A 26,998-nucleotide genomic window follows, 5' to 3' on the forward strand; every position below is an offset into this window, starting at 1 on the left:
GTCGACAAACAAAGTCACCGGTTTTGGCTCTTCACCGGTTAATTCACCGACAAGGCTTCTTAACCACAAAGCTTGACAGGCTGCAGTTGTGGCTGCCATGAATTCTGCCTCACAAGATGAAAGCGCCACTGTCTTCTGCTTCTGTGAGTTCCAGGACACCAGACTTTCATTAAAGTAGAAAGTCATTCCACTTGTGCTTTTCCTCCCGTCGAGATCGCCGGCTAAATCGTTGTCTGAGTAGCCGAATATACTAATTTCCTGGGGTCCCTTTGTGTAAGCAAGTCCAAAATAGATTGTACCTTTCAAATACCTGAGGATCTGTTTGACCACCTTATGATGCATGCTTGTAGGCTTTTCCATGTATCTGCTCGCCATGCCGACAGAATATGATAGGTCTGGCCGTGTGTGTAACAGATATCTTAGACAGCCAATGACGCGCCTGTACTCCGTGGCATCAATTGGAGTCCCTTCCAGGTCTTTATGCAGTTGTGTCTTGGGTTCCATCGGCTGCTTTGTGGCATTACAGTCTGCCATCTGGAATTGAGATAGAATTTTCTTAGCATAGGCTGATTGTCTAAGTAAAATTCGGCTCTTCTGTTGTTCCACTTCAATTCCTAAGTAGTAGGAGAGAAGACCCAAATCACTCATCTCAAATTCTGTCATCATTTGTTGTTTGAACTTGTTTATTCCTTCTGTGCTCCTTCCTGTCACGATGAGATCGTCAACATACACTCCAACAAGTATACTAGCTTCTCTTTTACCTCTTGTATATACTGCATGTTCTTGATTGCATTTTTTGAAGCCGAGCTCTTTCAGACTCCTGTTCAGCCGCATGTTCCAAGCTCGTGGAGCCTGCCGCAGTCCATAGAGGGCCTTGGATAACTTGTACACCTTGTGTTTCTGATTTTGTATTTCAAACCCTTCTGGTTGAGTGACATATATTTCTTCTTCCAGCTCTCCGTTCAGAAATGCCGACTTCACGTCTAGATGGTGTACCTCCCAGCCTTGATTTGCTGCAAGTGCAAGAATGACTCGAATAGTATCAAGTCTAGCGACAGGTGCGAATACCTCTTCAAAGTCGATGCCTTGTTTTTGCACATAGCCTTTAGCAACTAATCTTGCTTTATGCTTGACCACTTTTCCAGCTGAATCTTTCTTCAGTTTGAACACCCATTTTAGGCCGATAGGTTTGTGGCCTAATGGGAGCTCAGTTAGGGTCCAGGTCTTGTTCATCTCAATAGTCTTCAGTTCTTCCTCCATTGCTTCGTACCAGCAAGCCTCGGTTGCAGCTTCTTGGTAACAGGTCGGCTCTTCTGACATCATCAGCATTACCTCATTCTCCTCTTCATCAATACCAACTATTTCCTCAGTGTTGGCATAGATATCGGCAATGAACCTATAACGGACTGGCCCTTCATGAGACTCGGGTGAGGTAGTTGCTTGGGTGCTCGATGATGGTGTAGACGGACTTGATGCTCTTGTCGAAGATGGGGTAGATAGACTTGATGATGGTGTGACATCTTCCGCCGCTGCCTCAATGTCTGCAGTAACAATCACCTCGTCGGTGTTGAATGCATTCACCACCACAAACTCAGGTAAGTCTTCTTTATCAGCACCTGCGTTCCATGTCCATTCACTATTTTCTTGAAATATTACATCTCTACTTACTTGTAGCTTGTTATGCCTTGGATCAAATAGACGATGAGCTTTGCAGCCTTCTTCGACTCCTAAGTATACCATAGGTGAGCTTCTGTCGTCAAGTTTCTTAAGGTGAGGGGTTGTATTTTTTGCATAGGCAATACAACCAAACACCTTCAAGTGGGCAAGATGTGGCTTTCTCCCCATCCAAGCTTCAAATGGAGTACGTTCTCCTAGCGCTTTAGTTGGGAGACGGTTTAGCAGATAGACAGCATGCCTAACCACCGCCTCTCCCCAGAACCTTGCCGGCATATGTGTACCCTTGAGGAGAGATCTTGCCATAGCCATCACTGTGCGGTTACGACGCTCCACAACGCCATTCTGTTGGGGTGTGTAGGGAGCCGAAAGGTGCCTCTCAATTCCTTCATTTTCACAGAATCGAGTGAACTCCGTGGATAGAAACTCACCGCCACGGTCTGTCCGAAGTGTCTTGATCTTGTACTCAGTTGTGTTCTCCGTCACGGACTTGAACTTCTTGAATGCTTGGAATGCATCTTTCTTTGCTGTCAAGACAAATACCCACATCCACCTTGTGCAATCATCAACAATCAAAAAGAAATACTTGTTACCGGCAAGTGTACTTGGTGAAATTGGCCCGCAGATATCAGCATGGAGAAGTTCCAAAGGCTTCGTCGCTCTAAAGTTTGCTTGGTGCGGGAATGACGATCTTGCATGTTTGGAGATCACACACACCTCTCAAAGCTTGTTCGTCTGGGGCAATAGTGGCACACCAACCGCCAATTTCTTCTCCCCCAACAGCTTCAAGTCATGAAAGTTTACATGTCCGAGCCTTGCATGCCATAACCAGGTGGGGTCTTCTAGGCTTGCTTGGAGGCAGACTTGCTTGAATGTCTTCAAGGTTATCTTGTACAAGCGATTTTGCGTTCGCTTTACCAGCATCAAGAGCTTCCCGCTCCTATCAATCACCTTCATGGTATCTCCTTCCATGTGCACCTCGTTCCCAGCTTCTGTCAACTGACCAAGGCTTATGATATTACTACAAAGTTTCGGAATGTAGTATACCTCGTGGAGAGCCTTCTGATCGCCGTTCTTGCATTCGAACACAACCGTTCCCTTGCCCATGATCTCAATGGTTGATCCATCGCCAAACCTCACCCTCCCGGTGATAGTTTCATCTAGTTCTTGAAACTTCTCGCGATGTCCAGTCATGTGATTGCTGGCACCATTGTCAAGGTACCAAACGTCTTTGTCTTCACCTTTCTTGACGCCCCGGTACACCTCCGGTAGCAACCTCTCTTCACTTAGCAGAATGGTACCCTGCCGCTGAGATTCTTCGTGGAACATGGTCATCATTAGTGCTGGCTCTTCATCCGTGGCGCAAGTGGGGTGAGCCTCATCTCCACGACGCTTGCTGTAGCATTCAGACACATAATGCCCCATTTTCTCACAATTGAAGCATTTTATGTGTCTCTTGTCACGAGTGCCACTGTTGTTGCCGCTAGTGCCTCCTGCACTATCTTGGTGCTGTGTACCACGACCACGACCGCGCCCTCGCCCACGCCCACGCCATTTGCCACGACTAGGGCTGCTGGACCCACGCCCCTTTCCTCCTGACGAAATGTCCACGTTGTTCCCCTTCTGTCGCATTTGCCATTCGGCATGAGTTAATAGGAGCTCACCTTCAGTGCCATTGGTGTTGCTGCGTAGTCGTAGCGTTCGTTCTTCGTACGCCTTTAGTCGCCCTATAGCCTCCTCAAATGGTATAGACTCAAGGTCGTAGAATTGCTCAATACCAGCAACAATAGGAAAGAATTTATCAGGGACAGAATCGAGTAATTTTTTTACCAACGAGGAATCTTCAAGCGTGGTACCAAGGGTGGAGAACTTGCTGCTTAGGGCGCTGAGTTTGCCAGCAAACTCATCAATCGTTTCGGCCTCTTTCATCCGGAGAGCGTCAAACTCGCTCTTCAATGTTTGTACACGTGCCTTCTTCACCCGATCACTACCAAGGTACCTCGTCTTGAGGCTATCCCAGACTTCCTTCGCCGTCTTCTTTGTTGCAATCTAGAGAAGGATGTCTTCGGGGACACACTGCAGGATGTATGCACGTGCCTTTTTGTCCTTCTTTGCATCCACCTGGGCTCCTTCCGCTGGCTCCACCGCCTCCCAGACTCCCTGGGCATCAAGGATCGCCTCTGTCTTTATTTTCCACACAGTATAATTGTGAGGACTTAGCATCGGATAGGGAAATGGCACTCCGCCGTTCTCCTTCACAGCAGCTTGTGGGATGCCCGACATTTTGGTGGAATTGTAGATTCTTGGGTGTCTTATACTACCAAGGCTCTGATACCAATTGTTGGTTCAGAATCTAAGAGCAGCACCCCGACAATACACACATAAACACTAAAGAAGATAAAAAAGCAAAACAAAAAAAAAAGAACGGAGTAGCTTGGGAAAAATTAATCTTGCCGTGCTGCTTTTTCCATTCACATTTGTGTTGTATATATACACCACAAGTGATAAGATCTTACATCACTTAAACCATAGAAATAATGCCACGTAAGCTATAAACTAGGAAAGGCTAAGTTATCAAAAATATTAAACGAAACGTTATAACTAAAACTTATCATGTCCGATTTATTTGAATTTATCCGGATTATTTGCTCACATCAGCGGCTACATGCTCCAGGTTTTGCAGCTCCGAGCTCTTCTTGGAGACTTCTTCTTTGAGACTCACAATTGCAGCCTCAAGCTGCGAAATTTCAATTGCGATTTCGTAATTCCGTTGCTCAACCTGTTCCTTGGCTTGATCCCTAGCCTTCGAGGCGACGTCAATCTACTTCATAAGCTCCTCGGAGATCTCATGCGCTCGCTTGATAACGCCATAGGTCACGGAGGGAAGACTGGTGTACTTCTGGGAAGTCGGTAGACCACCGGAGGCGGAGAAGTTCTTGTACCCGCTGACCTTGCTGGAGATCTTGCCGATGCCGGAAAGGAGCATCTGCGCGGCAGTCTCCATCTCGGATCGTAGCGAGTCCTTGTGCTTCATGGACTCGTCTCTGAGTCGAATCTCATCGGCGAGCTCCGCTACGGTGCGTTCGGCGGATCGCGATGCCTCGTCCCTTTCGCGGAGGGCCTCGTCGCGCCTCCTGACAGCCTCGTCCCTTTCGCGGAGCGCATCATCGCGCTGACGGATTGCGTCATGAGCCATGGACTTGAGGCGGCTGAAGGTGCCCTCGGCGGCCTTCCTGGCGCTACGTTCCTTCTCGAGCTCGGCGAGGAGGTCGCGGATGCGCTGCTCCGAGGCCGAGGAAGAACTGGCGGAGGAAGAAGGGAGGACAATAGGGAGGGGATCATCGTCGCCCTCGACGTCGCTGAGGACCGTGGATTTGTCATCTTCGTAGGCCATCAAAGCTTCAACATCCCAATCATCTTCGCTATTCTCTTTAGAATTGGAAGTAGCCGTGTTGCTTTGAACGAACCTTTTCTTGGACCAACAATCTTTTGCCATGTGGCCCACCTTCCCACAATTGTAGCACTCGCCAGAAATTTTTTTACGATCACCATAATTCTTCGAGGCTCCCCCTGGACGAGAGCCTCCATTCCCATGATAGATTTTTCCTTTGTCGCCATCCTTTTTAGATCCACCAGTGTGCCGTTTGAAGTTGCCTTTATTTTTGTTGGTGTAGAGAGCTTCTTCTTCATCTTTTAGTGAGAGTCCTCCCATTTGCTTAGCCATAGCTTCTTGACCTGCAAGTAAATTTTCAAATTCAAGAAGCGATGGCTGTGTTGGCCATCCTTGTATAGCAGCAATAAATCCTTGATATTCTGGCCTCAAACCATGAATAATTATTCTTTTTATCCTTGCTTCCCCAATAGGAGCTGATGGATCTAGCTCTGAAATTTCGCGACATATCAACTTCACCTTGTGGAAGTATTGAGCAATCGTCTTGTCACATTGCGCTATTGACAATAGCTCGTTCTCCAGAAGTTGCAATCTTGTATCATTCTTCTTTGAAAAAAGTGTAGCAAAGATATCCCACACTTCCTTTGGTGTTTTGGCATCTCGGATGTGCTCCAACATTTCTTCTTCAATTGTGATCTTTAAGGCAAACATTGCTTTACCTGCCTTAATCTTCCATTTTCGCAAAATGTCATTGGCATCTTCTGCCGGCTGCGTAGCTTCACTACCACCAACAACCTCCCAAAGATCTTGACCTTGTAGGTAAGACTCCATGCATGTTACCCACGTGTTGTAGTTTTTGTTGTTGAGCTTCTTGATACCTCCACTACTTGAAGGTCCCCCATCACGTCGAAAAGCTTTGATTATACCAAACAAGTTTGATTAAAAAACTTGTAAAGCATAAAGCTCCTCACAATCTAAGATAGCTCCACCAAGAATAATCCCTGATTAACTTGGCTCTGATACCAATTGTTGAAAATTGGACCAACAAACAAGTAAATAAATTACTTGTCTTACACTAACAATAACAACACTACAACACCCTTTTTGTGGATCACTCACAATTCTAAGACAAAGAAGAAAAAACAAAAAAACTTTGACTCACAAATTGATACTTGATTGATCGATGAAACTAAATACAAGGTAGAGTATTTATAGTACTCTTCATACAATCTGGACCGTTCAATTAAATTAAATTCTAGTCATTAAAATTCTAATTCTTATCCATGAAATGAGAAAAACACTCTTGACCACATATTTAATTTTATCTTTTACCAAGTCGTCATCTTTATCTATTAGAAAAATAAATAATTAAATAGCAAATCTTATCTATAACTCTTATCTTTTATTGGATAAGTTTTATCCTTTATTTGGGTTGGAGTTGATATTTAACAGAACACTCGCTATAAGATCAGTAGTCAACATAAGTTGAGCCATCCACAAAATCCCTATCTTCTTCTCTTCTTCCAGCTCCAAATCCTAAGTCTTCAAAGCCTCTAATGTATCAAAATGCCTCAGTAACAACCTTAAAACCCCTCCATTAGTTTAGTTTTGTTCTTCTTGACTTATTTTAATAACCTCAATAGTTAAAAATGTCGATCTACCCAAGACCAAACTGGTTCCTCGCAAGCTATCCAAGACCTTAGATTCCTCACAGAGGAATTAAGACATTCATTTCCAACTAGGTCTTTTAATTTTATAGAAACTTGGTATTTAGATATGCCATTTTTCACTACTTACTGTCCTAATGTAGTTGAAGTTATCAACTACTATGCATTGTTTAAACAAGTAATCTATATGCATTATGTCAATCATGACCTCTGTGTTGAATTCTATCGTAACATTACCAAAATGGATGAATTTCATTATAAGACTTGGGTAGCATGCTAGGACTTCTTTTGTGATATTGACATGGTTAGATACTTTCTTAGCACTAGGGTTACTAATAACTTTTTTTACTATTTTCTTATCTATCCCTACCAAAACCTTATTCTCATCTTACCTTGGATGCTAAGTATGCTAATTTCTTTGAGGGTCTTCATCCTAGATCAATGAATTCAGTTGAGCTTACGTACACATGATAATGTTTTTTATAAAGTTGTTGTAGGTTACAACCTTTATCTACTAGGGATCAAGCTGTCATTTGACTCTACCATATGTTCCTTAAGTATGCACTCAAACATCATTTTGACATTGACATAGGTCTATGGTATCCAAGACTATCATTCATTATTCCGATTATAGCTCCCTCGAAAAGTTCATATTATCATCATTGTATTACTAGGATTTTATGGCATAAACACTACAATAGGTGCCTATCTAGTCATTTTGATTAAATAGACATTTGATAGTTATCCTTGGCTGGGATAAAAGCAAGCGACTAGACCTTAGTCTTTAAGGATCGTCATAGACGTGTTGCACTTGTTGAGGAGCCCGGGGAAGAGGCAGAACCACCAGTCGAGGAGGCTCCCATGAGTCCACTACTAGAGCTACCTGATAACCAACTATTTGACACATTATTTTGATTCATTTCTCGATGTTTTAATCCACTTATTCGCATTACTTATCATGCTTTATGAGCATTAGATTGTTTAGAGCTTTAATGCAAATGCCTTCTAATTTATGACCTTAAAGAAATCCCTCTTTTATTCTTCCTTTATTTTAAAAAGTTTTTTTTGAAGGGTTATCCTTGTCTCTGTTTATGTCTCGGATTGGAACAAATCACTATTATTTGACCATGTCGGTGGATTAGTTGACATTTTTCACAAATTTTGCTTAATACCTACTCTATTTTGTAAGGCAATTGAGGAGCATATGAGGAGTCTAAAGTGGCCTATTAAATAAGAAACATGGCTAAATCATGTCCTGTGCTCTTTATTGCCCCATTTGATCAACAGACTTCAGAGCAAACAACTTGTGGCACAGCCTGCTTGTTCCATTTTGCATGGTCATGCCACACATGCACGGACCCTGGCACGGGTCTGTTAGTGAGTTTGAGATGTAGTTCATGTTTTGGGCTAGTTCAAGAGGTTGGTATAAGAATGAAAAATTTGTTCAGAAAGGGGGAATCTCTCCATCAATCCTCATTCATTCTCCATCAACCTTAGCCTCCATCTCCACCTTCCTTCCTCCAGATTAGGAGGAAGGGAATCCATCTCCACCTCTCTTTCTCGGATTAAAGAGGAGTATGCTCTACATCCAAGGAACCTCCAACTATCCTCCACTTCACCGACATCATCCATCTTTCTAGGATTAGAGGAAGAGGATCTATTCCATCTTTGGCGGCATTCCCCCGAGCTCAACTAGATCAGAGAGAACTCATTCTCCACCATGCTTCGAGATTATGAAGCGTGATCCATTCATAGCCACCACTCCATCGACATCATCTCTTCTTCGAATTAAAAGAAGGGGATCCATCCACTATCAACAACATTCTACAAGTTCAACTGGTTTAGGAAGAGCTCCACTTCATCACCAGAATCTTCATCCACCATCGGAGGGAAAGAGCTCCACTTCATTACCCTAGTCTTAGCATAGCTTAGTTTTTATGCATGTCAATTCCTTTAATTACTTGCACGTTTGTTTCGTTTAATGCTATAAGTTCTTGTCATTTATTTAATTAGGTTAGATTATAATAGGTTTTGTTGAATGATTTAGATTTCATTTACTACTTTGTTCTTACTTTACTTCAATTGCAATCATAGTTTAGATTAGATTAGATAGCTTTTCATTCCTTAGTTTTAGCAACCCAAAGCAATAACAAGCTAAATCTTAGAATTCACCAGAAGCATTTGTTGGGAGACAAATCAAGTCATCCCTATGCTACATTCGCATAGAGGGTTTGATAATTAAATTGAATTTGAAATTGTATCATGACAATAGATTATAGAAAATGACACCTGGATGTACAGAATCGAGCACGACCGTGTCACTTAACAAAGCTTGCTCGTGTTGTATTCTGGACACTCCTAACTCCAATCCCCCCCCCCCACACACACAGATAAAATTTGATTATCCCAGACAATGCAAATTTGTTATTTTTTTGAGTTTTTGATGTTGTAATTGGAGGGGGTTGGATTTTGGGTGGCTAAGACTAAGGAATGAAAAACAATATAATCTAATCAAAACTATGATTTTAATTGAATTAAAGGAAGTACAAAGTATTAAATGAAATATTTTATTTAACAAAACATAATCTAATCTAACCTAATTGTATCTAAATAAATGACAAGAACTTAAAGTATTAAACAAAACAAGCATGCAAGCAATTAAAGGAATTGAAATGCATTAACAAAAGTAAATAAAGTGCAAGGGGAATTTAAGTAAAAAATTGGCATACATAAAAACTAAGCTAAGCTAAGCTAAGACTAGGGTAAAGTGGAATCTCTCCCTTCGATGGTGGATGTAGATTTTGGTGATGAAGTGTAGCTCTTCCAAAACCAATTGAACTCATAGGATGTTGTCGAAAGTAGATGGATCCTCTTCTTCTAATTCAAAGAAGAGATGATGTCAATGGAGTGTGGTGATGACGAATCACGCTTTGGGCTCTCCCTAATCTGGTTTAGCTCATTGGAATGCTGTTGGAGATGGAATGGATTGATAATCATCATATTTTCATGGAATTTAGACTTTTATTTTCATACTTTTTGATCTTTTCATGGCCTAATTTCACATTTATATCATGTTTCATAATTTGTATTTATTTTTAACCTTTAATGCAATTTATCTTTAATTTTTGGTATTTGATGCTAATATTTAAACGTAATCTTGTAGATGATCATAATAGATATGGACTTAATGTTGGTGCACAATCGACCTCCAAGATTTTAATGTCTGACAAATATGTTTAAGTATGTTTAATGGAGCTTAGTCTTGGAAAGTCCTAGTTGTAGACTAGGCAAGGAAAATCTCGGTAGATCGTGGAAGCCAGGTGGATTCGATAGGTCTGGAGGACCTGATCCCTTGGTAGCCGAATACTAAGTCCTAGTTGTAGGCTAGGGAAGGGAAATTCTGATATATCGTGGAAGCCAGGTGGATAGGTCTAAAGGACCTGATCCCTGGGTAGCCGAATACTGAGTCTTGGTGAGTCAAGTCAGGTGGAGAAAACCCTAGCGAGTGGTAACCTTAGGTTATGGTGAGTGAAGTCATATAGAGAAAATCCTAGGGGGAGATAACCTTAGGTAACGAGAAGTCCTGGAGGAGTGAACTACAAGCAAGGTTGATCGGATGGTTTTCGGTTAACCACTCACGGTCGACCGGACCAGCGGATCTTGGTGATTCTAAGTTTAATTTTACCATAGCATTCTGTATTACTATTATTGTTGCTGGCTAATATAGTATTACAGGAAAGGCCTTAGTGGATCAGGTGATCAAACACTGAGCAGAAAAAGTCCAAACAAGTCTGGAGGACCAATATTTGGTAGGTAAGTTGAGGTAAGCAATTGGAGGAGCGATAGTAAGGTCGTGTTCCTGAAAGGAACAACCTAAGGTCGCAGATCCAATTGAAGAAACCAAGAAGGTTTTCAAGTTGAGATCAAGACGTTTGAACTGTCTATTATTATTACTCATGCATTTATTATTACTGTACTAATATTTGTTTTGCAGGATTATTGTCTAACACTATTTTGTAGGTTCGGAACAGAGCAGGGTCCGATCGAAGCTTGATTGATCGACCGAACAAGATGATCAGTCGACCAAACCCTGATGACTCAGCACAGTTCAGATTAAGCAGAAGCAAAGAAGGAAAGCTTGTTGATCGGTCGACCGAACACATGGATCGATCAACCGAACGATCATCACATTAAAGGCGCGGTAAGTGTGAATCTCGATAAATCTAGACGAACAGGGAAGGATCCTGTTCGATCGACCGAAAAGAAGGATCGGTTGATCGAACCCTTAATGGTCATTAAATGCTGAAGATCTAATCAGCTTCAGATCTCAGCGAAGATGGAAGGGAGCTAATTCGGTCAACCGAACGCAAGGATCGGTCGACCAAACATCGACGACTCTTATAAAAGTGAGCTCGAGGTCCGAGGCTGTAAAAAAAAAGCAACGAAGCAAGAAATCTGTTCAAAGTTCATCTCTGTACAAGCTGTGATTCATGCTACGACTACTCATCTATTGCTCCAAGAAGTGTTGACCGAGGCTCAACTTTTATATACTGTCGGTATAACTTCCTTTTGCTTGCATTGTACTTAATTCGAGTAAGATAGTAGGTTGTTACTATCTTACTCATCTTCTTCTACACACTGCTTCTTTCCGAGATTTTCAGAAAGAAGAGTTTTAGTGAATTGCCCAACGGTGCGATCAAGGATCGCGGGTTTTGGAGTAGGAGTCAACCTAAGCTCTGAACCAAGTAATCGAACGAGTCATTTACTTTCCGCTGCATATTTTGATTGTCTTTAAAACATGAAAAGCAAATTAAGTTTTTAGAGTGTGATATTCACCCCCCCCCCCCTCTATCGCACTCTTTCGATCCTACACTTAAGCTGGATTGATTCAAATTGGACTTAATTCTGTGATTAATTGGGGAGATCGAGCTCTGAAATAATCTAAGTCACCCATTCAATATTTGAAGTGATCTGAGTCATCCATCAAAGATCTAGTCCATCCTAGCCAAGGGAAAGTAGATAATCACAGTTGATCTAGATTTGAGCCTTCAAATCAGATTTAGATCAAATTCCACCATTGGATCATATCCAAAAGAATCTCAGTTATTCGTTCAGATCTGGGATTAAGTCAAAAGGTGAAGAGAAGCTATAGTGCAAGGATCACGATTCTGGAGTGCAGAGGAATGGAGGCGAAGAGGAGGATCACTGATTGCTGATTCAATCTCCATCAACACCAACCACTAGAGTTCCACCTCTCTTCATCCATCAAAGTCTAGGGTTTCCCTTCCTTGTCCATTCTCATTCCTTCAGAAGATCAGAGTTCATCATCCCGTCATGCATCTCACCATCAATTTTGTCCATTTAGAGTTTTTATCAATTGCCTTCACTACTAAAGTTCCATTTTGCATTATGATCCGAGTCCGATTCGGCATGAGCTTGGGATGCCCTAGCTGGGGTTGTAAGCACCTTGAGATCCTTAGATTCATTCATTTGTGGTTGTAGTTAGTGTGATCAATTTGATGGATGCTTTGTTCAATTCCTAAGTACACTTGAATTTGAGTTGGATTTAGGTTTTATTGACTCACATTTCATTGAACTTGGAGCCACTGTTCATGTTTAATTTGTTTATCGCAGTAGATTAGATTAGGTAAGATTTTTTGTTCTTCTAATTGAATGAATTGAGTTATCTTTGTAGTCTTGTTCTTAATTTTCTATTCCACGCAAGTAGGATAGATTAGAATAGGTTTCGATAAATGCCTTAGGGTTCATTAATTGCTTCTTTCTTCTTAAATTTACTTGAAATTTTAGATTAAAAAATTATTTGAGTGTCTTAATTCTTTCATGTATTATATATCCAAGTGTTTTCTCATGTCCATTTCCTATGTCTTTTGATCTTATTTGCTAGTGTTTCAACATAAGATCAGGAACTTTCTTCTAAAGAAAAATATGTCAGGAATCAATCTCAATAGCTCAATTCAACCATGCAAGCAATGAACATCTATGAGCTCAGTTCTATCAGCCTGAACATCAGTATTACTAGCTTGAAGCTCAGTTCTACCAACCTCAAACTCAGTATTACTAACCTAAGCCTCAGTACTATCAACCACAATAGTAGGTTAGATATGATTCAATGTCTAATTCTTATAATTATACTTGGGTGGATCATTCAAGTTTCAGGTATAGAGAAGTACAACAACAGGTTGATTATTCATATCTAGCATATTAGAGCTCATGGGGATTTTAGGAGGACTCGATGCCTACTTGGTCACATCCAGTCTAACAGATTGAGCCAATTCCCTAGGGAACATTTCAAGACCTCAACACAGAATCTCAAAAGCAAACTGAAGCATTACTACAGAATGTGCAAATACAGTTGAATCAAATTGCAGTATCCATCGCCCAGCGATAAGCACAATACTCTAGTGAGGAGACGGATTGTAGAGCTTGTGACAGTCCTAATTCTGATTCTGAGGCTCTGCATGATTCCTCTAGTTTTTTTGATGTGATGTTGTAAATAATTCTGAAGGGGAGCCTTGGCGCAACGATAAAGTTGTTGTTTTGTGACCAAAAGATCACGGGTTCGAATCTTAGAAACAGTCTCTTACAAAAAACAGGGTAAGGCTGCGTACAATGGATCCTCCCCCAGGACCCCGTATAGCGGGAGCTTCATGCATCGGGCTGCCCTTTTTTTATATTGTAAATAATTCTGATGATATTATTGTTGCAAATTCTAGTTGCAAAATTTTAGCTGACACTGTTGATATTATAGGAATTGATGTTATTGATGATGAAAGTGTAGGGACTTACATATTGGAAAGCAATGTCCCAAGAATCACCTCTTTTAGTTGCACCATCACCTGAGCTAGATGTTGATAAGGAGAGTATAGGGACTTGTGTTATAGAGGCAGAACCCCAAGAATCACTTCCTTTGGTTGTACATCCACCTAAGCCAGAGTTAGAGCCATTACCTGACTAGGATGAGGACATATTCATTTCTCTAGAACCTCCAAGTACCTTCCATCATGACATGGTTAGTATCTCTCATGACCTTTCAGAAAATTGTATGGAGGTACCTAAGATTGACTTTATTGGATGTGATGCATTTCTCGATACATTTCATTTCTTTCTTACCCCATATGCTTGTGGAAGGTGTTTTCTTTCCTTGGTTTTGCAAGTCGCTGTAGGCTTTCAAAATGGTTGCTCTATCTAAACCGCCTCCGACCTTCGGAAAGAATTTTTCAAGAGCACACCATAGGAGGAGAGGTGTTCATGTCAATTCTTAGCAATGGATTTTGCACCTTAACCAACTCCAACTACCAAGAAGAACCATTCCACTACCGGTGTGACTTCTTCTATTGAATCGTTTACAACCGTCAAGAATACAGGGAAGTGTCTCTTTTCTTGTTACTTTATAATTTTCCTTACTTCATACTTTGCTTCCATATTTTGCTTCCATACTTTACATTTTATTTGGTCTATATAAACATCTCCTTGTGTGTTTTCTAGTAATATTTTGAGAATGGTAAAAGATAATTAAATTTGACTGTCGAGTTTTGGATATTTTTGCATGAGTGAATCTCTTACTTGCATTTGGTTATGTATGTGGTGATGGATTTTATCTTGATTGATTGAGTGTGATAGATAAAATTGCCTAGTGAGGACCACCATGCCTATTATTGATCTTTTTTTATGATGGCACTCATGGCAATTAATACTCTAGAATTTACTTTGCTTCTTTTTAAAATTGTAGTAACATATGCATGTATGAAAAGGATGAAAGTTATTTTTTTCCCTATTCTTTGATTTATTTTTTATTCAAATTCCAGTTGAATAACTCACTCAACAAATTTGTCTTCCACCATATTGTTTTGCATTACTTAAGAGTTTGGATGAATTCTTGATGAGTTTTAAGTGGGGGGGGGGGGGGGGGGGGATTATACATGTTGAGGTTCATAGAGGTTCCCTATTGCAAATTGTTTGGGAATGTTGGAATTGTGGAATTAATTCAAGATTCAATTGTTGGAGGACTATTGATGCTGAACAGTTTGTTTTAAGGCAGAGTTTTCATTGAGATTTCTGATTCCATTTTGACTTAAGTTGTGGAATCCAGCTTGGTTGATTGATTTAAATGCTACATAAATTGAGTTGTGCAATTTGTTATTGATTCAAGCATTGTATTGATTGGAGTAGATGATGATCTTGGAGTAATTGTTATCAATATTTTAATCAATTTAAAGGAGTAGTTGTGTTGAATAAAAGTGAATGGAGAAGAGATGGAAGAAGAAAGAGGCTCCATTGTGAATGGGACTTTAGTCCCACATTGGGAGTTTCATGGCATGATAGTTGGTTTATATTGATTCACATGCATTAAGGATGTCAACAAATGCATGGAGAGAAACTCTCTCTCATGTGTGGGTGTGCAAGGAGGGTGCAAATCCAAGGCTCGGATTGCACTGAATCATGTTGACTCGTGTACGAGCACGACTTACGTGCACTGTCGGGGTAAAATTTGCCCAATGGGAACAACCAACATTTTGCTAGGGGTGTAAATGAGTCAAGCCGCTCGTGAGCTATTAAGCCCATAAATCAACTTTTAAATAAAAAAAAATAATAGTTTTGATATTGAATTTATAGATTTTACACTCTACTTATGAAAAACATAGACAAATATATTAAATTTATTTATTAGAATAAAATTATAAATTTTAACAAGAATATTATAATTCTTTAAAAATATATAATTTAATTTTTAATAAATATTTAAATTTATAATTTATATTTATTAAGCTCGTTTAGGCTCGATAAAAGCTAGAATAAACTCGTGAGCCATGAATATATTCGTTAAATAAAGCTCAAGCTCGGCTCGATTATAAATTAGTCAAACTCAAACATCCAAAAGTTTGGCTTGGCTCGGCTCGATTACACTCCTACATTTTGCTACGTAAACATAATGAGTGAAACGGTGGACGTTTCACTGCTCGACAAGTAATAATCATTAATCAACCATTAACGCAGCCGCTGATCTGAGCTCCTATATAAGGAGGCTGCGATCATAGGCAGAAGAGACAGCAACACAAGCTTCTCTCCACCTTCATTCCCTCATCCTCTGTCGTGCAACTCCTGCTCGGCAGAGTGCCCGTGATAGTATTCGGGTGTCACTCAATTCGCCGTGACCCCTAGTGCTTGGTAGAATCACGGTCAACCGTTGTATCTTGGGAAACAGACGACCCGAGTAAACCTTGAAGCACTGCCGAAGGTGGGGGGAATCGATTTCAAAGAAACTGCGTTAGTCGCAGACCTCGATCGGTTTTCCCGATCAATTTCTTCATTCGCGCTACCTGTCTGCCTGCTTCGCCAGGTCGACTTGACTACTTCGCCCGACCTGCACCATCCCACTCTGCCTGTGTGCTTTGACCGATCGGCAGTCTGCGCTCGACTTGCCGATATGCTCGGCGTGTCTGCTTCGCCTGATCGGCCAGTCTGCACTCGACCTGCCGCTATGTCCGGCATATCTGCTTTGCTCGATCGACCTGACTGCTTCGACCGGCTTGACTGACGCCCGACCTGTCCGCGGTCGATCTGACTGCTTTGCCCGACCGGCTTGTTTGCCTATCAGCTCGCCCGGCCTGCCTCTCGCCCGGTCGTACTGTTCGGTCACTCTGGTTGGACTGCTGATCTGTCCGATCGGTCTGCCTGTCTCTTGACTGCTCAGTTCGGAAATACAGACCTGCTCCTCAGCAGATCTGCCCGCTCGGCGACTGAGTCCGATCAACCGCTCTTCAACACATTGCAAAAATCAGCCCCTGCTGACAGCTTGAGATTATCCGCTCATGTCATCTCGATTGTAAGTTGAATTTAGATTTTTTAATTTTAAATTCAGCTAACTCTCCAAAAATCTCCAACAACAGATTGAATTGTCGAACAAGTTGTTGTCAACAGTTGGGTAATCATGTGGAATGATCTTGGTTAGCAATGAAGTTCTTGTGCATGATACATCATTGAAGCCATTGATTAGCAACAATTCGCTAAATCTGAAGTGATAATCCCTGCTAAGAAGTGGACTTCCTGATATTAAAATAAAGACAACAAACTACAGCATTGGTTCTGGATCTCAGAATTCAGCCATGCATTCTGAAATTGAATCAACAGAAAACAGAAATAATAGAGTGTCAAGTTTTATTTGCAAATTTCTAATTAGTGAGGAGCCATGCGAGGTTGTTGGTCTTCAATTGTTATTTGATGCTCTACCTTTCTCAAGTTTTTTTTAGTGCAAAACTTTGAAGCTTCCAGGAATCACAATTCTGATACTAAACCTGGAATCTGAATTCTGGGAAAGCCCTTGCTGAAATCAGATTTCTGGTGTTGAATGGTAATTCTGTGAGAGATGTTTCTGGAATTGAAACAAATGCAAGGGACTACTGCTGTTTGGATACTTGTTCAGCTGGCATTATGCTATCCAGCATTTTTTGATGCTGAATCACAATCAGAAAGGTATCATCAGCCAAGGAATTTAGAAGTCTGAAAAAAATATAAAACCAAGAATCAAAATTCAGAAATTGAAGTATCAACTTTAACCTCTAGCGTGCTAAGTTTCTGTTTCAAGTTTCGGACCAGTAAAAAAGTTTAAATGAAACTTGTGCTTTCTTATGGTCAAATGGAATCTGAATTCTTGTTTCTGCTGAGAAACATTATGATCATTTGAGATATACATCAGGAACTAGACAGGATTTCAAGTTTCTGAAATTTTAGTCAGATAACTCAGTTTAAGAAATGTTGATACAAGAAGGCAAATGGATTCTCTAACACTGAAATTTGACTTGAGTTTTAAACCTGATTCCCTGAATGGCACAACTAAATCTGGTTTCTGGAAGTCTTTGACAGCTTAAATTCTTTGAACTTTGGCAATTTCTGAACTGATTTCTGAATTAGTTAAGAATCTGAATACCTGAACCCATCCTTCCTGATTTCTTTGAATCTCATTGCCTGATCTAAAATTTATGAATTTCTGAAACTCCCTTGAAACATGTGCTCTTAATTCATATGTGCCAATTTGGAAATGTCTACAAGCTAGTGTAGAGCTCATCTCAATATGAAGCAGGAAGTTTGAACTAGTATATGGGCAAATAATTGTGAAGCTGATTTCTGAAATGGAAATCTAGAAAACTGATACTCTGAATCTGTTTGCTTTGCTACTGTTGAGGAGTTTCACAACCAAATACTAGATGACTGCATGGAGCTTGCTTTGGTGCTTCACCAATACAATACTGGCCATTGCAGTACTAAAAGCTCCTCGTTGACTCACAATTCCTGGAACTGAAATCCGTAAAAATAGATTACAGAAACCAGCTTCCATTTTGAATTTCTGGAAGTGAATTCTATTGTCTGAAATAAGTAATCCCAAGAGCTGTGTGAAGAACAAAATTAAGTGGATGTTCTCCATTATTATGCAAGAGCAAAACTGGAGGAGCTTAGTTCAAAGAGAAAGGAGTTGTTGAATGTTAACAAAAAGTTTGAATTGCTGGAAGAAGAGAGAAAAAGAAAGAGAGATGGAGAGAAAAAGATAAGAGAAAAATAAAGACAAGAGGGAGAAAAAAAAAAGAGAAAAAGGGAAAAAAAAAAAAAGGAGAAAAATAATTTCCTGGATTTCTTGGATTACAATTATGTCCTCCTATTGTCAATTGAAGTCTGTGACAACAGCTCCAATTCTATCAAGAAAACAAAATCCTTTTTCCTTAGATGACAGAATACTGAATATACATTACAGGAGGCAACTGTATAGTGCCAATTCTGAAGTTGATTTTTTGAACAGCAGCAACTAGGAATTGATGTATTTATGTTTTAGTGCTTAATGAGATTCCTTGTGAAGCTTAATTCTTCATGAGTAAATCTGCATTAAAAAAAACTAGAATTCAGGAATCAGTTCATTTCTGGGAATTTGTGTAATGAATGCTGAAACTGTTTTCTAAATTCTGAGATATAACCATTGGAGTTCCCTTCCTTTCCAAGCCTTGCATGATTCAACCCCTGGACCTCTTTGAATCTGAATTTCAAGAACAAATTCTCTGAGTTGAATTTGATTGACTTGTCCAGATTTCTGAAATGCTGGAAAAAGATTCTGCAAATCAAAAATTTCAGAGCATGAATTCTAAATTGGTTTTTAAATGCAAATCAAAATAGGTAACTCATCAAGTTTATTCTTCCAACACTCACTTTCTCATTCATTCTTTCCCTTTTTGCTTGCTTCACTTAGTTCTTTGTGATTCTGTAATAACCCGCCTTCTACTAACTAGGCTGTAAGCCGGACCGTCACATTATGTTGTGCTAAGCTATGATTTAAGGTGCGGAAAACTGGATTAATTTAAACCTTTGCTAAACCAATACCATTTCGTCATTCTACATGTGCTAAGGGATGCAATCTAAGATATCCAGGGCGTATCCTACATCCCCCATGGCCTAGGAGCGGAGATATAAGGTTTCCTGGTCGAAACCCAGCTTCCCAATCGATTCAGATTGCACTCAATCGATTGGAAGCTATTGAATCGATCCGTTGATCGATCAAGGTTGCTACTGTATACAAAATAAATGATTAAATTCTGGATCGATCGGCTGATCGATCCAGGCTGATCAATCGATCCAATGATCGATTCAGGAGCTCTCTGTTCGCGAGAGCTAATCCCTCGATCGATCCATTGATCGATCCAGCGTGCTTCTGTACACGGTAGGAATTTCTGGATCGATCGGCTGATCGATCCAGACTTGCCAATCGATCGGAGGATCGATTCAGCAAGGTTCTGTTCACTGGAATCAGGCCCGATCGATCGGTTGTTCGATCCCGGGGCCTTCTGTTCGCGATAATCATCCCCCAATCGATCGACCGATCGATTGAGGTCCCTCCAATCGATCGGTCGATCGATTGGAGTTTCTGATTTCGCAACTGAGTTCTGGTTTCAACACTGTTTTGTGCAAAAATCTCACATATAACTCATTAAGCACAGATGAAACTAGTAAACACTATCAGGGCTCATAGTTAGCTATCTGAGACCATGGCAACAAGTAATCTAAGTCTAATTATCACAATTCAAGACATCCAAACAACTGAAGATGCAGAAAAGTAACACTACAAGAAAATACTAAATTCTTAAGGTTTCTAATTCCTCCAAGGTCTTTATTCCAAGTTCCATCCACACACATCTTCATCGCATTGTCCTGCAGCCTCCGCTAGTTCATCTTTCCTTTACCTTTATCTACAGTATAAGGAAAAGAGTATCTGTAAGCTTGAGAGCTTAGTAAGAAACCATCTACCTCACTAAAACATGCATACGATGCAATTTATGTTTTTAAAGCATGCTATTTGAAATGTATGAATACAGAACATGTAAAAGCATAGCATGGCATACAAACAAACTAGTCATGGCAACAAGTGCTAACATAAGCTATCATATGTATCAATAGAAAACTAAACTGATACAAAAAACTGAGCTGAGCTAATTCTAAACTAATACTAAATCTGTACTGAATTCACCTAACTATTTGTGAAGTTTTTAAAAACTATTTTCATAAATAGATTAAAATAATAATCATGCTGCTGTTTGGGCCCGACAACTGTACCTGTCATGCGCGCATCCCTAACTAAACCCGGGTTTGCAAGTCCTGGATTTAGTAGGGTTTACTAGGTTATCTAAACCTAAGGACGACTGTGGGAGCCCAACCCAATGGATATCTAATCCAGTACAGTGCCTCTGCTAAAATAAAATACTGATTATAGCTGAGTTCTTTCTATATTGCTATTTCTAGGTTGTCTGAACCTATAGCTAGGTTATCTGAACCTAGAGGCGACTGTGGGAGCCCACCCATTGGACCGTAGTCCCATACAATTATAGTAAAACTATGCATACTGAAGAAATGCCTCTATTGCATTTACTAAGCTATTAAAATGCCTAAGTTGCATTCTTTTCCTGTGCTACACTTATTATCGAACACCTAGTGTGCACTATTGCACAACCTATGTGTCAAAAATTCGTATGCTACTAAACAAAGCAGAAATTCACACGAGAGCTACTTATACTGCAGGTGAGGGGTTTCTTACCTTCTGCTCTAATTTTCTTACGATTCTACTCGCTAGATTTCCGGAGAAGACGATCCTTTCGACAATCTTCTCGCGTCTATGCGTTCCTCTCACGGAGGGGAGCGTCCCCGTATCCAAGATGTCGCCGGGAGAAGCCCTTGGGACCCTAGGGATGGAGCCCTAGGTGTGCTTGTGGTTGGCGCCGTGGTTGGCGCCGAGAAGAGGAAGAGAAAGGAGAAGGGGCGGCGGTGAGGGTTTGGGGAAAAAGATTTTAACGACTAAATTTAATAAATCCCCACTTAAATCTCCTATTTATATTAAGTGCTTAATTCGGCCAACTTAAATATAAATATAATTGGTTCCCTCTTCTTTCAGCACGGCCCTGCTGGGTTCACTTGGTTACTAAAGCTATCTATAAGACATAGGGCCTCATAGGTCTCGGGTTCAATTCCCGCGTAGGCTATTTTCTCTTCTATTTATTTTTGCCACTTCCGCTACTCTAAAAATTCCATAAAAATATTCTAAAATTCCAAGAAAATCATAGAATATTTCTAAAATAACTTTGAGAATTTTCGAGCGCTACAGATTCCTTTTCAAATCTTAATCAATCCTTTTGATTCATACATGCCATGTATTTGTTGTGGTAGATAATAGGGAATGAGCAAGCTTATGGTAGTGAAATGTTGTGAGTGGAACTCCATCTTTGCACATGTTTTTGAGAGCTAGAGAAGAAATATTACCTTGTGAGGCTCTTTTCATGCTCAAGTCTAGTTTGATATCACCTTGCTTGTTGACTAGTGTAATGTTTGGATTCATGAATGTTTTGATCCTTGTAAATTTGATGGTCCTAGGTAAATTTACTTTTAGTATCTTCTAGGTATTGCTAGGAAATTATGTGGGGAGATGATTTTTAGCTTGTTCATAGTTTAGTTTGCTTGCCCAAGACGTGAAAGATTAAGTATGGGGAATTGATAACTATCATTTTGTCACAGAATGTAGGCTTCTATTTTCATATTTTTTGATCTTTTCGTGTGCTAATTTCATATTTATTTCATGTTTCATGAGTTATATTCATTTTAATCTTTAATGCAATTTATCTTTAATTTGTGGTATTTGATGCTAAAATTTGAAATGATCTTGTAGGTGATCAAAAGAGCTATGGACTCAAGATATGAAACAATATTGTTTGTCCATTCAAGATTCGAAGCGATGAGCCATCCATCAAAGATCTAGTCCATCCCAGCCAAGGTTATACGTAGAGATCATCATTGTTGATCTAGATCTGAGCCTTTGGATCAGATTTAGATCAAATTCCACCATTAGATCAGCTAAGGTTGTAATGGTGTCAAAAAGGAAACAAAAGAAACAAAAAAGATAGGTAAAACAAGAAGAAGAGCCAAAGAGAATATGAGAACAATGATGAACATGATGAATACAATCATGCAGCATGCAAAAAAATCTCTCCCAAACATCTTAACTTCCTTTGTACATTACATCCCAATCAAGAATGAATTTTTTTCTTCTTCTTTTATTTTTTTACTTGTCAAATCTGTGGTTCAATTTTTTTGTGGGGTGTACAGAATTTGGCATGACCATGTTACTTAACACGGCCTGCCTATCTTCGTATCTACACTCTTATTTTATCACTTTTTCCACATCTAACTCAAATCCCCCCACCCCCACTTAAAATTTATCTATCTCGAATAAAGTAACTCATCATGCCATCACCAAACTCTCAAAGATATGGCAAGGGATAAACAAATAAAGGTATGACAAGAAAAATGTAAAATGTAACGAAAAATAAAGGTGCCAAGGGGAAATTATTCATCTAACAACTAAACAAGAAGGGAGATCATTGCCCCTATGAGTTGGCACAGCTGGTAACTACATAAGTGGTTGCTCCAATAGGTTCTAGGTCAATTACTAGTGGATGCAAAATGCCCCATTGGGTACTTCCGCTATGCAAAGGGCCACTGTGCTAGGGCAAAATGCCCCCTGTGATTTACCTGCCTATATGTAGCCGAGAGCCCACGATACTAGGCCACCTGGGATGATGAGCGTTATCACCTTTTGCTCTAAAAGTAGGGAAATCATAAAGTGAACAAGAAAAGATTACCTTCATCACATTCATGAGTATAAATGATTCTGTAATCTCGAACAGAAGCAAGGCAAGTTCTAAAGTAACAAGTATCATGAGTGCAACACAAAAAGATTATTAGAATAAACATACTGTAATCTCGAACAGAAGCAAGGCAAGTTCTAAAGTAACAAGTATCATGAGTGCAACACAAAAAGATTATTAGAATAAACATGACTGAGCTCCTCACTAGATAAGTATCAACTATCAAACTTAATCTATCAAGATTAAGTCAAATAACCTCAAAACTCGACGGTCAAACTTAAAAAGCTTTTATAACTCTAAAAGTATTACGAGAGAACATGCAAGGAATTGCAAGACAAAACTACACGCAATAAAAACAAGAAAGCAAAGTAATCAAAGCAAAGCAAACAAAGCAAAAAGAAGAGAAACAAGAAAAAGAAGGGAAAGGAATGGACTTCCCTTATTTATTAGCGGTTGAAGGTGAAGCTACGAGTATTGATCCCCCTACCCTAATTCTTCAACCTACAAATTTTCGAGGTATTTGGAGATACTAAACTTCCGTCAATCAGAAAAATAAAATAGAAAAACAAGAAAAATCGAAAACAATCCTAATCAAGCATCATTACATTCCATGGCCACGACGTCAAAATTTGATAACCACATGTCGTACCATAATTTCAAATTTTAATTTAATTACCGAACCCCTCTACGCCATCATATTACATTCTCTGGCCACGACGTCAAAATTTGATAACCATGTGTCGTACCACAATTTCAAATTTTAATTTAATTACCGAACCCCTCTACGCTAGCATAGGGGTCATCTCTCAACCAATGCAGTCGGTGAATGTTAATCTTAAGGACGATTTTTTGCTTGGTGTTTGGATGTAAATGGGGGTTTTGATTGAGTTGCTAAGATAAGAAATGAAAAGCAATGCAAATAATAAAAAAAGCTCTAAGATAATCTAAACTATGATTGCAATTGAATTAAAGACACATACATCACTATCCTACAATTCAACAAGTAAAGCATTGCAAACAAATAAACTAAAGAATTGCAAAACTAAAACATAACTAATGAAAGAAACATTTTATCAAACACATGGTAGACATGAATCAATGAAAAACCCAAGTGCATGCAATCTTAACATGGGAAACCAACTTTATTACAATTCAACAACTAATTATAACAACCACATGCATAAAAACAACCCAACATAAAAGAAATGATAAACCCAAGCTTGCGTGAACGCTTCCCCCTCATCTGCAAGCTTGGGTTTATCATTTCTTTTGTTGAATTATAATGAAGTTTTTCCCATGTTAAGATTGCATGCACTTGGGTTTTTCATTGATTCGTGCCTACCATGTTTGATGAAATGTTTCTTTCATTAGTTGTGTTTTAGTTTTGCAATTCCTTAGTTTAATTGTTTGCAATGTTTACTTGTTGAATTGTAGGTTAGTGATGTTTGTTCTTGTCATTAATTTGGATGCAATTAGGTTAGATTAGATTAGATTAGATTCGTTGAATGCTTGCTTCATAGTTTATTAGATTAGAGTAAAGTTTTTTATTACTTGCATTGCTTTCATTTCTTAGTCTTAGCAACTCAATCAAAATCCCATTTACATCTAAACACCAAATAATAAATCGATCCTAAGATTAACATTCACCGGCTCCATTTGTTGGGAGAGGCCCCTATGCTACATTAGCGTAGAGGGGTTCTGTAATTGAATTGAATTTTGAAATTGTGGTATGACACGCAGTTATCACCTCCTCCAGTTTATGCTCAAACAGCCTCTTAGAGACAGATGATCCCTATACCTGTTTTCAATAGGATTTTCAACTGTTCGATGGTGTTTAGACTCACTTGAGTAGCGCATCAATAGACGTCTCGACTCAATCACACAGTAGCAGTTGGAGATGCTACAACAACATCAATCGATGCAACAGTAGTAGGAGATGTTTGATTTTCTTCGGGCGACATCTGCAAGCAACCCTCTCCATCTTCTGATTAGATGTAGATATCCATGTTATATTCTATTAGGCTTGACTCTTTGCTTGGTAGCTTGAATCTTTGATTTACATGGTTGATTTACCTTATGAAACCATCAACTATGAATGAGTTACTACAACAACATCAATCGATGCAACAGTAGTAGGAGATGTTCGATTTTCTCCGGGCCACATCTGCTAGTAGCCCTCTTCATCTTTTGATTAGATCTAGATATGTATGTTATATTCTATTAGGCTTGACTCTTTGATTTGCATGCTTGATGTACCATATGAAACCATCAGCTATGAATGCTTAGTATTTATGTTTGCTATCCCCGGGGCCATGGTATCGCGGTAGAACATTCAGGTTGTCACCCAAGCACCCGTGGTTCAAACCCCAGCTACGACGTATTTGCAGGAATTTTTCCTTCAAATGGGAGGCGTAATCAAAGGATGCTAGGCTTCCAGGTTGGCTATCGCGTGCGCTTCCCGATTTACCCTGGTGGCCGGTGGCAAACTTCCATAGGGCCGGATTGGTCACCCCAGGGATAGCAGACTAACTGGGATTATTATTTTTTTTTTTTTTAGTATTCATGTTTGCTAGTCCCCGGGGTTATGGTGTAGTGGAAGGGCCACATCTACCAGTAGCCCTCTTCATCTTCTGATTAGATCTAGATATGTATGTTATATTCTATTAGGCTTGACTCTTTGATTTGTATGGTTGATTTACCTTATGAAACCATCAGCTATGAATGCTTAGTATTCATGTTTGCTAGTCTCCGGGGCTATGGTGCAATGGAAGGGCCACATTTACCAGTAGCCCTCTTTATCTTCTGATTAGATCTAGATATGTATGTTATATTCTATTAGGCTTGACTCTTTAATTTGCATGGTTGATTTACCTTATGAAACCATCAGCTATGATGCTTAGTATTCATGTTTGCTAGTCCCCGGGGCTATGGTGTAGTGAAAGAGCGTAAAGTTGTCACCCAGGCGTCCACTATTTGATTCCTAGATCTGGCGCATTTGTAAGGATTTTTCCTCCAAATGGGACTCACAACTAAGGGATGCTGGGCTTCTAGACTGCCCACCACCAGCGCTTCTCGATTTACCCTAGTGGTCAGTGGACAACTTCCTTAGAGCCGGGCTGGTCACCCTAGATTCGATATTATCTGACCTAAGTTAATCATTAATATGCATGTTTGATGTTACCTGACCTGGGTTAATCATTAATATGCATGTTTGATACTTGGAGGTGAGAGATTACCTTTTACTATAATTAATATGCATGTTTGCTTTTTATATCTTGTGAGCATCTCTATATGATTGTTCAATTATTATTAAAAAAGAAAATTTGAAAATATTTTTATCCTTTAGAAAATATCTTTGAAAATATTTTCTTTTGATTTTTTTAATAGTTTTGAAAATACCTTAGAAAATATTTTAAAAATATTTTTTCACATTATTGAAAATTATTTTCAAAATTTCCTCTAAAAATTATTTCAAAATTTTCCAAATATATTGCAATGATCCCTATTTTGATGTGTGTCAAAAGGGGAGAGTTAGGTTTAAAATTTCAGTTGAGAGAAAATTAAATTTGATGAAATTGAACGTTAACTTAAATTGAACTTAAAGTTAAATTTATTCTTGGACTAAACTTAAGTTTTAGTTGGATTGTTAGACTTTCAAACTAAACTGTTGCTACTTAAGTTAAGTTTAAGATTTCAATTCTCAATCTAATTTAACTTAAATATATTGTGATCTAAGTTTAAGTTAGTTAAAATTTTCTAATTCAAGACCTGAACTATGTTTAAGGTTGATCAACTTTTCAAGTTTTTGATCTAAGTTTAACTTAATCAGAGCAATTTAACTTTAAACTATGTTTTCAAATATCAAAAAAATAGAGCTTGTTGGTGATTGCTGCACCGATAATCGAACTCGTATTGTAATGTCTGGCAAAAGAATTAAAGTTAGATATTATGTATTTGATATGAGTAGTAAGTGTGTCGAATATGTCATGTAAAGTCCTAGTGGGTCGATCGGACACTAAGCGGAGGAAGTCCAAACAGATCAACTAGACCGATGTTTGCCATGTATGTACGATAATAAA

This window comes from Zingiber officinale, chromosome 8B (genome assembly GCF_018446385.1).
Source record: "Zingiber officinale cultivar Zhangliang chromosome 8B, Zo_v1.1, whole genome shotgun sequence".
Classification (NCBI taxonomy): Eukaryota; Viridiplantae; Streptophyta; class Magnoliopsida; order Zingiberales; family Zingiberaceae; genus Zingiber; species Zingiber officinale.